The sequence below is a fragment of the Pongo abelii genome, chromosome 17 (genome assembly GCF_028885655.2).
Source record: "Pongo abelii isolate AG06213 chromosome 17, NHGRI_mPonAbe1-v2.0_pri, whole genome shotgun sequence".
Taxonomy (NCBI): Eukaryota; Metazoa; Chordata; class Mammalia; order Primates; family Hominidae; genus Pongo; species Pongo abelii.
In genome coordinates, this window is record NC_072002.2 from 20,134,718 (window position 1) to 20,147,628 (window position 12,911).

Consider the following 12,911-nt stretch of genomic DNA (forward strand, 5'->3'; position numbering starts at 1 on the left):
AGTGAAGCTATGAAATGCCTTTAATGACTTTTCCCCATCATCCTGGCTAAGACTCCCAAGCTCTTAACTCATTGCAGCATTTACTCAAATGTCTGAAGCCCAAAGTCTCATCTGAGACAAAGCTGCAGTCCCTTCCGCCCCTGAGTCTCTGAAATACAAAGCAAGTTAACTACTTCCAAGGTACAATGATTGTCCAGGCATTGAGTAAGAATTCCCACCCAAAAGGAAGATTTTTGCCAGAGAGAAGAACAAAACACAAATGGGATTTACAGGTCCCATGAAAATCCAAAACCCAGCAGGTCAGTTATTCAAACCTACAGCTCCAAAGTCATCCTTTTTTAATCCTTGTCCCACATCCAGGGCACAAGGGTATGAGGGCTGGGTTCCCAAGGCCTTGGGCAGCTCTGTACCTGTTGTTTTGCAGTGTTCCATCCCCACAGCTGCCCTCATGGGCTGTGCTGGTGTTGAGTGCCTGTAGTTTTTATGCACAGAGAGTACAAAGCTCTGGGTGGGTCTATGAATCTGGGGTCTACATGATGGTGGCCTCCAGTGTGGGGGCTCCAACCCCATATTTTCCTTCTGTACTGCCCTAGTGGAGGTTTCCCAGGAGGCTCTGCCTTTTTGGCAGCATTCTTTCTGGACACCCAGGCATTTTCATACATCTTCCGAAATCTATATGGAGGCTCCCAAGCCTCTGGGCTAGTGCTCTGTGCACCCACTGGCTTAACACTATGTGAAAGACATGAAGCCTTATAGCTTGTACCCTCTGAAGCAGTGATGCAATCTGTACCTGTCCATCTTTCAGCCAAGGTAGTAGCAGGACCTGGGGCTGCCGGGATGCAGGCAGCACTGTCCTGAGGCTGCACACAGCAGCAGGGCCATGGGGCTGGCCCAGGAAACCATTCTTCTTTCCTAGGCCCCAAGGCCTGTGACAGCAAGCGCTGCTGCAAACATTTTTGAAATGCATCCAACGCTTTTTCCCCCATTGTCTTGGCTATTAGCATTGGCCTCCATTTTATGTAAATTTCTGGAGCTTTCATGAATTTTCCTCCTGAAAATCAGCTTTTCTTTTTGACCACTTTGCCAGGCTGCAAATGTTCCAAATTTTGAGCTCTGCTTGTCATTTAAATATAAGTTCCAACTTGAGATCATCTCCTCAGTCACACATAACATTGGTCACACATAAGAGCACAGGCTGTTTGATGCAGACAGGACCCCCCTTATGCTATGCTGCCTAGAAGTTCATTCCACCAGATATGCACTAAATCATCACCCTCAAGTTCAAAGTTTCACAGATCTCGAGGGAAAGGTCGCCCTGCAGCCATGTTCTTTGCTACAGCAAAACAAAAGTAACCTTGGCTCCTGTTCCCAGTAAGTTCCTCATTTTCATCTGAGACCTCATAAGCCCGGCCTTCACTGTCCATCCTTCTGTCAGTCTTTTAATCACAACTATTTAACAAGTCTCTACAATGGTCCAAACTTTCCCTCATCTTCCTGTCTTCTTTCAAGCTCTCCAAACTCTCTAACCTCTGGCAACCCACTTCTGAACCTGCTTTACATTTTCAGCTATCTTTGTTGCAGCCTGGCAATGTAGAAGAAAAAGAAGTCTATTTTCTGGGAGAAACTTCAAGAAGGCTTCAGATATTTGCATTAAAAAGAAGTCCAGTGCTAATAGCCAAGATGATGGGGAAAAGTCATTGAAGATACTTCATAGCTCCACTCCGCATTACTTTATTTTGTGTATGATCATAATGAACAAGGGTTTAATTGGCTCATGGTTCTGCAAGTGGTAAAGAAAGCACAGTGGCTTCTGCTTCTGGGAAGACTCAGGAAGCCTCCCAATCATACCAGAAGGAAAACAGTAATAAAATGTTTCATATGGCAGGAGTAGGAGCAAGGCTGAGAGAGGAAAGTGGTGCCACACCCTGTTATACAACCAGATCTCATGAGAACTCACTATCACTAGGTCAGCATCAAGATGGTGCTTAACCATTGGTGAAGGATCCACCCCCTGACACAGCTCCACCCCCTACTGTTTCCAGACAGAAGCCTGCTGCAGAGGCAGAGCCTCTTGGAAATCCTGTTCTATGGCAGTGCAGAAGGAAAACAAGGGCTTTGAGTTGCTATGCAGGAGGCCACCACCCTCTAGACCCCAGATTCATAGACCTACCAACTGTTCACACCCTCAGTATGGAAAAGTGATAGACACTCAACACCAGCCCAGCCCATGAGAGCAGCCATAGGGGCTAAAGCCTGCAAAGCCACAGGTGCACTGCCCTGGTAGAGGTTTTCCATGAGCCTCTGCCTCTGCAGCAGGTTACCCCCCCTTCCTACTACCCACCACCCTCCTACCACCCTACAGCTGGCCTACTCTTCCCCACCCTACCCACCCCTTTTTTCTTCCACCCCCACCCCTCCCATCCATGATTAAATAATCTCCCACCAGGCCCCACCTCCAACATTTGGGATTTCAATTCCACATGAGTTTTTCCAGGGCACACAGCCAAATCATATTATGCTGACCTTGACCCCCCAAATCTCATATCCTTCTCAAAGAATAAAGTACAATCATGCCTTTTCAAAAGTTTCCAAAAGGCTTAACTCATTCCCACATTAACTCAAATGTAAAAAGTTCAAAGTCTCATCTGAGACAAGGCTACAGTCTCTTCTGCCTATGAGTCCCTGAAGTTAAAAGGGCATTCGTTTCTTTCAAGGTACATCCAAAACCCAGCAGGCCAGTATTCATCCAGTCTCACAGCTCCAAAATCATGAAGAGAACTCACTATCAGAAGAACAGCATTAAAAAGATGGTGTTCAACCATTTGTGAAGGATCTGCCCCCAACCCCTGCCTTTCAGCCCCAACCCCACCACAATCCCCCCCAACCCTCCCCAACCCCCAATCCACCCCAACCCTCCCCACCCCACAACCATCTAACCTCCACTCTCCACCATGATTAAATCAACTTCCACCAGCCCCCACCTTTAACATTTCCCATTAAGCTTTGGTAGAGACAAAGAGCCAAAACCTATTATTCTGTCCCTGGTACCCCAAATCTCATGTCCTTCTCACATTGCAAAATGCAATGATGCTTTCCCTAGAGTCTCCCAAATCTTAACTCATTCCAGCATTTACTCAAATGTCCAAAACCCAAAGTCTTATCTGAGACAAGTCTACAGTCTCTTCTGCCCATGAGCCACTAAATTATAAAGCAAGTTAACTACTTCCAAGGTAAAATGATTGTACAGGCAATGGGTAAGCATTCCCAGCCAACAGAAAAAAAATTGCTAGAAAGAAGCACAAAACACAGATGGGACTCATAGGATACATAAATGTCCAAAACCCAGCAGGCCACTCACTCAATCCTACAGCTCCAAAATCATCCTTTTTGAATCCTTGTCCCACATCCATGGCCCAGGTCTGTGAGGGCTGGGCTCCCAAGGCCTTGGGCAGATCTGCAGCTGTGGCTTTGCAGCGTTCAGCCCCCGTGGCTGCCTCTCATGGACAGGGCTGTTGTTGAGTGCCTGTAGCTTTCTACACTGAGGGTGCAAGCTGTTGGTGGGTCTACGAATCTGGGGTTTGGAGAATGATTCCTCCCTCTGTGGGGGCTTTAACCCTATATGTCCCTTCTTTGCTTCCCTAGTAGAGGTTTCTCATGAGGCTCTGCCTCTTGGAAAAGCTTCTTCCTGGACATCCAGGATTTTCTGTGCATCCTGTGGAGTCTAGATGGGGGCTCCCAAGCCTCTATTCTCTTGCTCTGTGCACCTGCTGGCCTAACACTATATGGAAACCATCAAGGCTTGGAGCCACCTCTGAAGCAGTGATGCAAGCTGTACCTGTGCATGTTTCAGCCATGGCTGGAGCTGGGGCTGCAGGGATGCAGCCAGCAGTGTCCTAAGGATGCACACAACAGCAAGGCCATGGAGCTTGCCCAGGAAACCATTCTTCTGTCCTAGGCCCCAGGGCCTGTGACAGCAAGGGCTGCTGCAGAGGTCTCTAAAATACCTTCAAGGCCTTTTTCCCACTGTCTTGGCTATTTGCACTGGGTTCCTTTTTATGCAAATACCCCAATCCTTGAATTTTCCCCCGCAAAGCCAGCTTTTCTTTTTGACCACTTGGCCAGGCTCCAAATTTTCCAAACTTTAGATCTCCACTTGAAGTTCCAACTTGAAGTCATTTCTTAGGTCACACATAAGAACACAGGCTGTTCAATGCAGACAGGATACCTCTTGTGCTATGCTGCCTAGATGTTCATTCCACCAGATACATCCTAAATCATCACCTCAAGTTCATAGTTTCACAGATCTCCAGGGCAGGTTCACCGTGCAGCCACATTCTTTGCTAAGGCCAATCAAATGTAACCTTGGCTCCTGTTCATAGGAAATTCCTCATTCTCATCTGAGACCTTTTAAATCTGGACTTCAGTGTTTATTCTTTTGTCAGCCTTCTGATCACAAGTATTTAACAATTCTCTATAGTGGTCTAAGCTTTTCCTCATCTTGCTGTCTTCTAAGCTTTCCCAACTCTCCCAACCTCTGTCTTTTACCCATTTCTCAACCTGCTTCTACATTGTCAGCTATCTTTATCACAGCCTCACAATGTGGTAAAAGAAGAAAAGTCTATTTTCAGGGGGAAAATTCAACAAGGCTTCAGATATTTCCATGAAAAGAAGCTGAGTGCTATTTGCCAAGACAAACGGGAAAGGGCCTTGAAGGCATTTCATGGCTCCACTTCATGGCACTAATTTTCTGTATGATCATAAATGAAGAGGTTTAATTGGCTCATGGTTCAGCAGGCTGTAAAGGAAGCATAGTGGCTTCTGCTTCTGGGAGGATCAGGAAGCCTCCTAATCATACCAGAAGGCCAAGGGGCAATGAGATGTTTCATATGGCAGGACTAGAAGCAAGACTGAGAGAGGAAAGAGGTGCCACACCCTGTTATATAACCAGATCTCATGAGAATGCACTATCATGAGGACAGCGTCAAGAAGATGCTGCCTAACCGTTGGTGAAAGGTCTGCCTCCCACCCCCACCTCCCACTGTTTCCAGGCAGCAGCCTGCTGCAGACGCAGAGTTCTTGGGAAACCTCTACTAGGGTAATGCAGAAGGAAAATATGGACTTGGAGCCCCCACACAGGGGGCTACCACCCTCCAGACCCCAGATTCATAGACCCACCAACAGCTTGCACCCTCCATGTGGAAAAGCTACAGGCACTCAACACAAGTCCAGTCCATGAGAGCAGCCATGGGGGCTCAAACCTGCAAAGCCACCGGTGCACTGCCCTAGTAGGGGTTTTCCAAGAGGCTCTGCCTCTGCAGCAGGCTACTGCCCCTTCCTACTACCCACCACCCTCCCACCACCCTACAGCCAGTCTACTCCTTCCCACCCTACCCACCCCTTTTTCCCTTCCACATCCACCCCCACCCATCCATGATTAAATCACTCCCTCCCACTCCCTCTCATACTCTAATCCCTCCAAACCCTTCCAATCTTTGTTTGCTACCCACTACTGAGGCTGCTTCTACTTTTTCAGATATCTGTATAGCAGGTTGGCTATGTAGCAATAACAAAAATCCCATTTACGGGGAAAAATTCAAGATTTCAGAAATTTGCATATAAAGAAGCCCTGTGCTAATAGCCAAGACAAAGGGAAAAGGGCCTTGAAGACATTTCACAGCTCCTGTCTGCAGTTCTAATTTTCTGTATTATTGTAAATAAAAGAGGTGTAATTGATTCATGGTTCTGCAAGCTGTGAAGGAAGCATAGTGTCTTCTGTTTTTGGGAGGAATCAGGAAGCCTCCTAATTATATCAGAAAGCCAAGGGACAATGAGATGCCTCCTAAAGCAGGAGTAGGAGAAAGGCAGAGTGAGGAGAGAGGTTCCACAGCCTGTTAAACAACCAGACCTCATGAGAACTCACTCACTCTCAGGAGGATAGCATCAAGGTGATGGTCCTTTATCATTTGTGAAGGATCTACCTGCACCATTTTATGACTAAATTTTTTTCCACCTAGGCCCCACCTCTAACATTACAGAATACAATTTCACATGAATTTTAGTAGGGACATAGAGAAAAACCATATTATTCTGTCCCTGACCCCATGAATCTCATGTCCTTCTCACACTGCAAAATACAGTCACTCCTTGCCAGCAGTCTCCCAAAGTCTTAATTCATTTCAGCATTAACTCAAAGTTACAAAGTCCAAAGTCTCATCTGAGTCAAGGCTAGAGCCTCTTTTGCCTATGAGCCTCTGAAATAAAAGCAAGTTCACTGCTTAAGGGTACAATTGATGGTACAGGCATTGTGTAAGCTTTCCATATCCAAAAGGAAGACATTTTCCAGAAAGCTTCTTATTTCTATCTGAGACCTCCTCAGCCTGGCCTTGACTGTCCATGTTTCTGTCAGGATTTTTATCACAACCATTTAACCAGTCTCTTAGATGGTCCAAAAGTTTTCTCATCTATCTGTCTTCTTTTGACCCCTCCAAACTCTTCCAACCTCTGTCCATTACCTGGTTCCAAAACTGCTTCCACATTTCCAGGTATCTCTATAGCAATGCTCCAATCCTCATTTGCCATTTTCTGTATGATTTATTTTGAAAAAGAGGTTTAATTGGCTTGTGGTTCTACAGGTTGGACAGGAAGCACAGTGCTTCTGCTTCTAGGAGGCCTCAGAAATCTTTTAATAATCATGGAAGGCAAAGAAATAGAGTTGTCTCACATGGCAAGGGGAAAACACAGAGAGTAGGGATAGAGTTTTCAGTGACCAGATCTCATGAGAAGTCACTCATTATTGTGAGGATGGTACAAGGGGATGGTGCTGAACCATTCATGAGAAATTTGCCTTCATAATTCAATCACCTTATACCAGGATCAACCTTCCAATTAGGAAATATAATTCAACATGAGATTTGGTGGGGACACATAATTGAATTGCATCATCAATCTTTGAGTATAAAGACATCCACAGCAGGCTTTATCCAGCCAACTTCTTTGAGACCCTTTATAGGGTTTGAGGTCTAGAGCACTAAAATATTCATACTTCAAAAAGCAATAAAGTGGTATTATCATTCTTCCAAAAGTTACAGTGGTAGTGTAGGCATTCATAGCATGATTTAGTTCACGTTTGCTACTGTTTCTATTCTATCACCATATTAACTGTTTCTTATACAATTCTGTATTCAGCTCGATTTCAGTTAAGCCCAAAACCATCCTTGAACTAGCTCTTTGCTAGTGTTATTAATCTGCTGTAGAAAGTATCCTTGAACTGGAAACAGTCCACAATTGAGTATCGAGTCATTCAACACTATCAATTCCTGGGTGACTTTTTGAAAAAGTAGTATCTCTTGTTGCAAGAAATGCTACATCTGTGAGTCCATGTCTCTCACTGGAATTGGATGGAAGTGGTGAATTTCAGCCAAAGTGGCCAGAGAAATCCTGTTCCTGTGATTCTGACATCATCAGCCTCTGCACCTCTATCTTCCCTTCTGCCACTTGTTGTCTGTTCTCCGTGACTTTGGTAAGAGCTTCCTTGTGTATGTGGATGATGTCCAGGATGTTGGTCTGGTGTCCCTGAGACAGCACTAACAGGTCCATGGCTGGGTCCAGGTCCTGCCTGGACTGATTGGCAAAGAGCTCATTGATTGTGTGGAAGGCATCTATACTGAAGTGGATGGCCTGGTCCAGCTCCAAGGCCTGGCTGAGGCTGAAGGAGAACTGGCAGCCTTCTGATGCTCTTTCTTAAAGCCTGTCACCATCACCTGCTTGCATATCAACTCATTGGCTGTGAAGTTGAGCTGAGGGCCCTGTTGTCCATCTTCTTAGTGAGGCACTTGAAGCCATCAATCTTGCTCTCCCACTCCTAAAGTTTGAATGTCACCCTGGGGGTGGGCTTAGGGCCAGGAAGAATCTGGCACTCACCATCTCATCCTTCTCAGCCTTCCTCTTGCTCTGTCTCCAGGCTGTCTCCTCAGTGCTGGTGGGGCGCATCAGGAAGTGACAAAAGATGTGGCACTGTGCCTGCACCCAGAAGCTGGCCATGTGGTTCATCCACCAGATTGGGCCCTTTCTGCACTTGAACATAGATGCCACTTCACCATAGATGCCTTCAACACTGTCAGTGAGCTCTTTGCCAATTAGCCCAGGCAGGACCTGGACCCAGTCATGGACCTGTTAGTGCTCTTTCAGGGACACCAGGCCAACATCCTGGACATCATCCACATACCCAAGGAAGCTCTTACCAGAGTCCCCCTCAAGATGGCCTGTGGTCTGCCTCTTGGCACCCAAGAAGCCCGCAGTGCTATAGAAGCCCCGATGCATGGACTGGAGCCCCAAAGGCAGTGCACACCCTGTTCCTGAGCCTGCTGCTCATTTTCTCTCTGTGGCTCCATTTGCAGCACTTTTGTTGCACTGAGGCCTGTGCATGCCAGGCAAGGCCAAGCTGGTTCCTCAAAGAGGAACCAGCCACCTCTGCAAGGGTGTGCCAGGAGCCGGTGGACCAGCCACCAACCTCCTCACTCACTGCCAGTCAGGGTAAATCAGTTCTTCTGCCCTGGAGGTAGGGCCCCAGCACCATCTGCTTTTCCTCAGGCCTCCGCTCCATCAGCTGTCAGGTGGTGGTCACTCAGGCTGTGGGAACCTGGCCATCCCTGTTTCCTTGAGTGGGGGAGGTTGGTGACTGCTCCATCTGCTCCTGGCACACTCTTGCAGAGGTGGCTAGTTGTTCTTTGAGCCAGCTTGGCCTTGCCTGGCACGCACAGGCCCCAAGTACTGAGAAGCTGCTCTGAGTAAGCTTGTCTTGGGCCAAATTCTAAGTCTGGCCAGGGCCACAGAAGGCCAAGTCTGCTGGGTGGTAATCCTGGCTGCTGCAGGGGGGCCCATGGTGCCCCTCCTTCTCAGGGCTCAGCATGTGGTCCAACTGGGACAGGACCATTTATGTATGGGACTTGTGCCCCAGGAGGAGGCCTCTGTCACACAGGTTGGGTGAGAAGATGTATGGCATGCTGCTGGCTGCCAGGGCTGTTGGGAAGCACGTTCGCCCTTCCCTCCAGGGACCTCAAAGTGACCAACTTCACCTTTAAGAATGACTTCCCAAGGCCCAGGAGCCATCTGGGGCTGCAGGGCAGCTGGCCTCATGCTGCCCTGGCTTCTTCCATGTTGTGCTGGTCACTACCCACCAAGGGGGGTCAGAAGCAGGCACCATGCAGGGCGGTTGTCTCTGGACCTGCGTCTTGGTTATCATGGAGCTGGACTGGGCCTGGTGACAGGGCCCTGATGGGGTTGTCCTGGGTGGTCATGGGGGTGATCAGAAAAGATGCAGAATGGCATTGCTGTGAGGATGAATGAGATGACTGTCAGCACAGAACAGGCACCCAGTGAGTGTTCAGGGATTACCCTCAGTAGCTGCCCAGAGGCCAAAACCACCCACCTGATAGTGACTGTCCCCAAGCCAGGAGGAAGAGAAGAGAGCAGGTCCCACTCACCTGAGTCTAATCGGTCAGCTGTGTTGAGATGTGCCTCTCACCTGGAAAACGGTCCTTCATGCAGAGCCACTCACAGACACTGCTGTGTGTCTCTAACTGCTCCACAACACAGAGGTGATGGGGGCTCAGCAACAGTGACATTGTGGGGTGACACAATCCACCACAACGGGAGCCTGCTTGGGTCAACAGGGCCCAGAGTCAGTGTCCTCTATCCCCTGAACTGACATGTGCATGCAATGTGTTTGTGCATGTGTGTGCGCCCGTGCGTGTGTGCATGTGTATGTGTGTGTATGCGTATGTGTGTGTTTGTTTGTCTTGCTTCTCCGGCCAGGCCTAGCTTCTCACTCACGGGTGCACCCAGGTCCTCATCACTGTCACCACCAGGGTGCATGGCCAGCATTAGAGCCTCTACAGGTTCTCCCCAATCTCTGCCCTCCCCACCCATGGTGGTCTTGGGGATGCAGACAGAGGAGGGGCACCCGGTAGAGCAGAGAAGGCTGGCACCCTCTCTAGGTGGAACACAGGTCATGTGTAAAGTTGTAGGTCTGCCAAGCAGTGCCGGATTCAACACATCTTCTCACCTTCTCTTTCCAGCCACCCTCCAGGGTGCCCTGACTCACCTTCCCTGCAGATGGAGGCAAGGAGGCTCCACAGACAAACCCCCTGCCTGAGGTCACATAGTGGCCAGCTGCCAGGTTCCTACTGACCAGCCGCCCCTGACCAGGTTCCCACTGATGAGGCCCCTAATGACCACTCCTCCATTGACCAAGTCCCACTGACCAAGTCCCCACTGACCATGTACCAGGCCCGCACTTAAAAGGCCTCATGGACCAGACCCCACTGACCAATTTCCCACTGACCTGGTCCCCACTGCCCAGGTTCCCACTGACAAGACCACAACTTACCAGGTTGCTACTCACCTGAACCCCCACTGAACAATTCTGCATGAATCAGTCCCCAGCTGACTGAGCCCCCTCTGACCAGGCCCTCACTGACCAGACTCCAAGCCACTAAGGCCCCACACTGAGCAGGCCCCTGGTATACTGTATATGCCCCACCAACCAGTTTTTCATTGTTTATGTTCCAACCAATCAGGCCCCACTAATAAGGCCACCACTGACGAGGTCCCCCCACTGACCAGGCTTCCAATGACTAGGTTGCCAGGTCCCCACTGATGAGGCCTTTACTGAGGAGGCCACCACTAACCAGGCCTCTGCTGATCAGGTCCCAACTGACCAGGTCCTGATGACCAGGTCATGTCTGACCATGTTCCACTGACCAGGCCCCTGAGCGGTGCTCAAAGTCTTATTACAATGACCCCCTCAGCTCACAGACCCTCCCTCCCTGCATGTGTGCCCAGAGGTCAGGCCCTGGGGATTTTTTTGGGACACAGCCTTTCCTCCAAGACACAGGGAGAGAAAATCAACCTCAGGCTCCAGGTGCCGAGTTCCAGACTCACCCCCAAAGGCCCTCTAGGCCTATCTCAAAGGAGACAGTGAGGTGGCCTGGCACTGCCTGGACATGCCATCTACCTTATTCCTGAGTGTCAGAGTGTGAGGAAGGGAGGGACATTTGGCAGATGAGACATGCTGTGCTGTTGGGTCTCCCGGGGTCCTTCCCACAGAGCCCCGTTCTAAAGTTACAGCACAGAGGCTACAGGAAGACTAATCCACAACCTTTGAGGCTCAGCCAGGGACCACAAAAGGACTGTCCCCAGACAGCCAGAAGGTCCCTTGCTAGTTTCTTTGTACCTCAGTGGATGCAGCAGTTGTTCTTCTGTTGGGGACCAGTGACCATGCACTGGGGAGGGCTCGCCTGTGCTTCCTCAGTGGCTCCACCTCTGCTTCTAAGAAAAATTACTCATTCCAGCACTGGGGCAGAGAAAATACAAGATTAGCTTAGAACATCTTCTGCCAGAAAGTAAAAAAGTGCTGACAGAGTAATGGGGACAAATCAAAAAGACACAAAGTCAGCTTGGAATGTCTACCACTGGCCTAATCTTGGGGAATTGGAGCGCCAGAATCATGAGCTTTCCCTTCTCCTTTATTTATTGGTTTTATTTCTCCATGTAGAACAAAGAAGAGAATAAGAAAATAATCATCTGGCAACCATCATAATAGTAATAAGTGTTCAAACACAAGTCATCCATGAAATGCTAAATCTAGTGGGTTCTGAGGAGTAACCAGATATCTACAGAGCCTCAAAGTATCTCCATACAAAATACAGTTGAACTACAAAAACAAAATCGTAGCATTAGCATGGACAAACCTGGCAGGTACTCCTTAACTCTCCTAAGTAATAAAAACTGTAAAATGCAAATAAGCCTTCGATGACCTTAACTAAAGTATCAATGATGACTTGGTTTTTTGGCTATTTAAACAGCTGACATTTGGGCAATTTGAGTATGTCAAACTCAATAATACTTGTTTTAATTTGCAAGATCTACTTAAAACTTAAGGAGGTTAAAAAACATTATTTAAAATACCCTATAAATTATCATCGTACATATGATACAAAAATATCCTACTTCAGTAAATATTGTAATGTTATATATTTTATGAGAAACAATTAAAATGTTGTGTAAATAGCCCAGTAATAAAGTTTTATAATCTTTTAAATCATACAATTTTTCCTTAAGACTTTATTGTTAAACATTCTCTTTATTAGATGTGGCTTACCAGTGGATTCTAGAGAAGAAAGTAGATGGGAGCAAGTGTCCAACACAGCAACAGCTGGAAAGAAAAAGAAAGAATTATGTTCTTTATCCAAAACACTTCAGTTAACTAAGTGTGAGTTTAAAAATTAAAGAGTTGAGAACTTTATCAGAGTTAATAAGAATGGGAAATATGTATGTACATTTACAATACAAAATTACTATCTAATAATTTACACATGGCATTAATTCTAATTGTGTTTAAATATCAGAGCTTTTTCATTCTTCATTCATGAAATCAACAGCCACGTGCTAAGGTACTAGAACCAGCACTGGAATTACAAGATGAAGATGGTGTGGTCCTCTCTCAACAGTCATATGCTATAACCTAAAAAACCAGACAGGCAGGTAATGTCCATATAGAGTCATAGATACCATGACAGGTATACAGCAGGGCACTACTGGAACACACAGAAGGGACACCTACCCACTTTTATGTCAATATCATGGGCTTTCTGGTGGAGGAGATAACATAGGTTGATACCTGAAGGACAAGGAAAAGCTTGCCAGATAGAGGGAAGAGGTGAAGGCAAATAGCCTGAGGTGAGGAAGAGCCCTGTGGAGTTCCACTCCATACAGTTTGGTGCTGGAGCAAAGGGCAGAGTGTGGTAAGTGGTGAGAGACAAGGCTGAGTAACTTGACAAGAATCACATTGACGTGGGTGTTTTTATTTCATGGTGAAACATTTGGAATTTTTCCTGAGAACAGACATAAGC

The 12,911-nt window shown here is 47.4% G+C and overlaps 1 pseudogene; it reads right to left on the reverse strand.

The window, feature by feature from the left end:
- LOC129047454 (ankyrin repeat domain-containing protein 18A-like) overlaps positions 1–12,911 on the reverse strand; it is a 50,789-nt pseudogene that overhangs the window by 21,554 nt on the left and 16,324 nt on the right.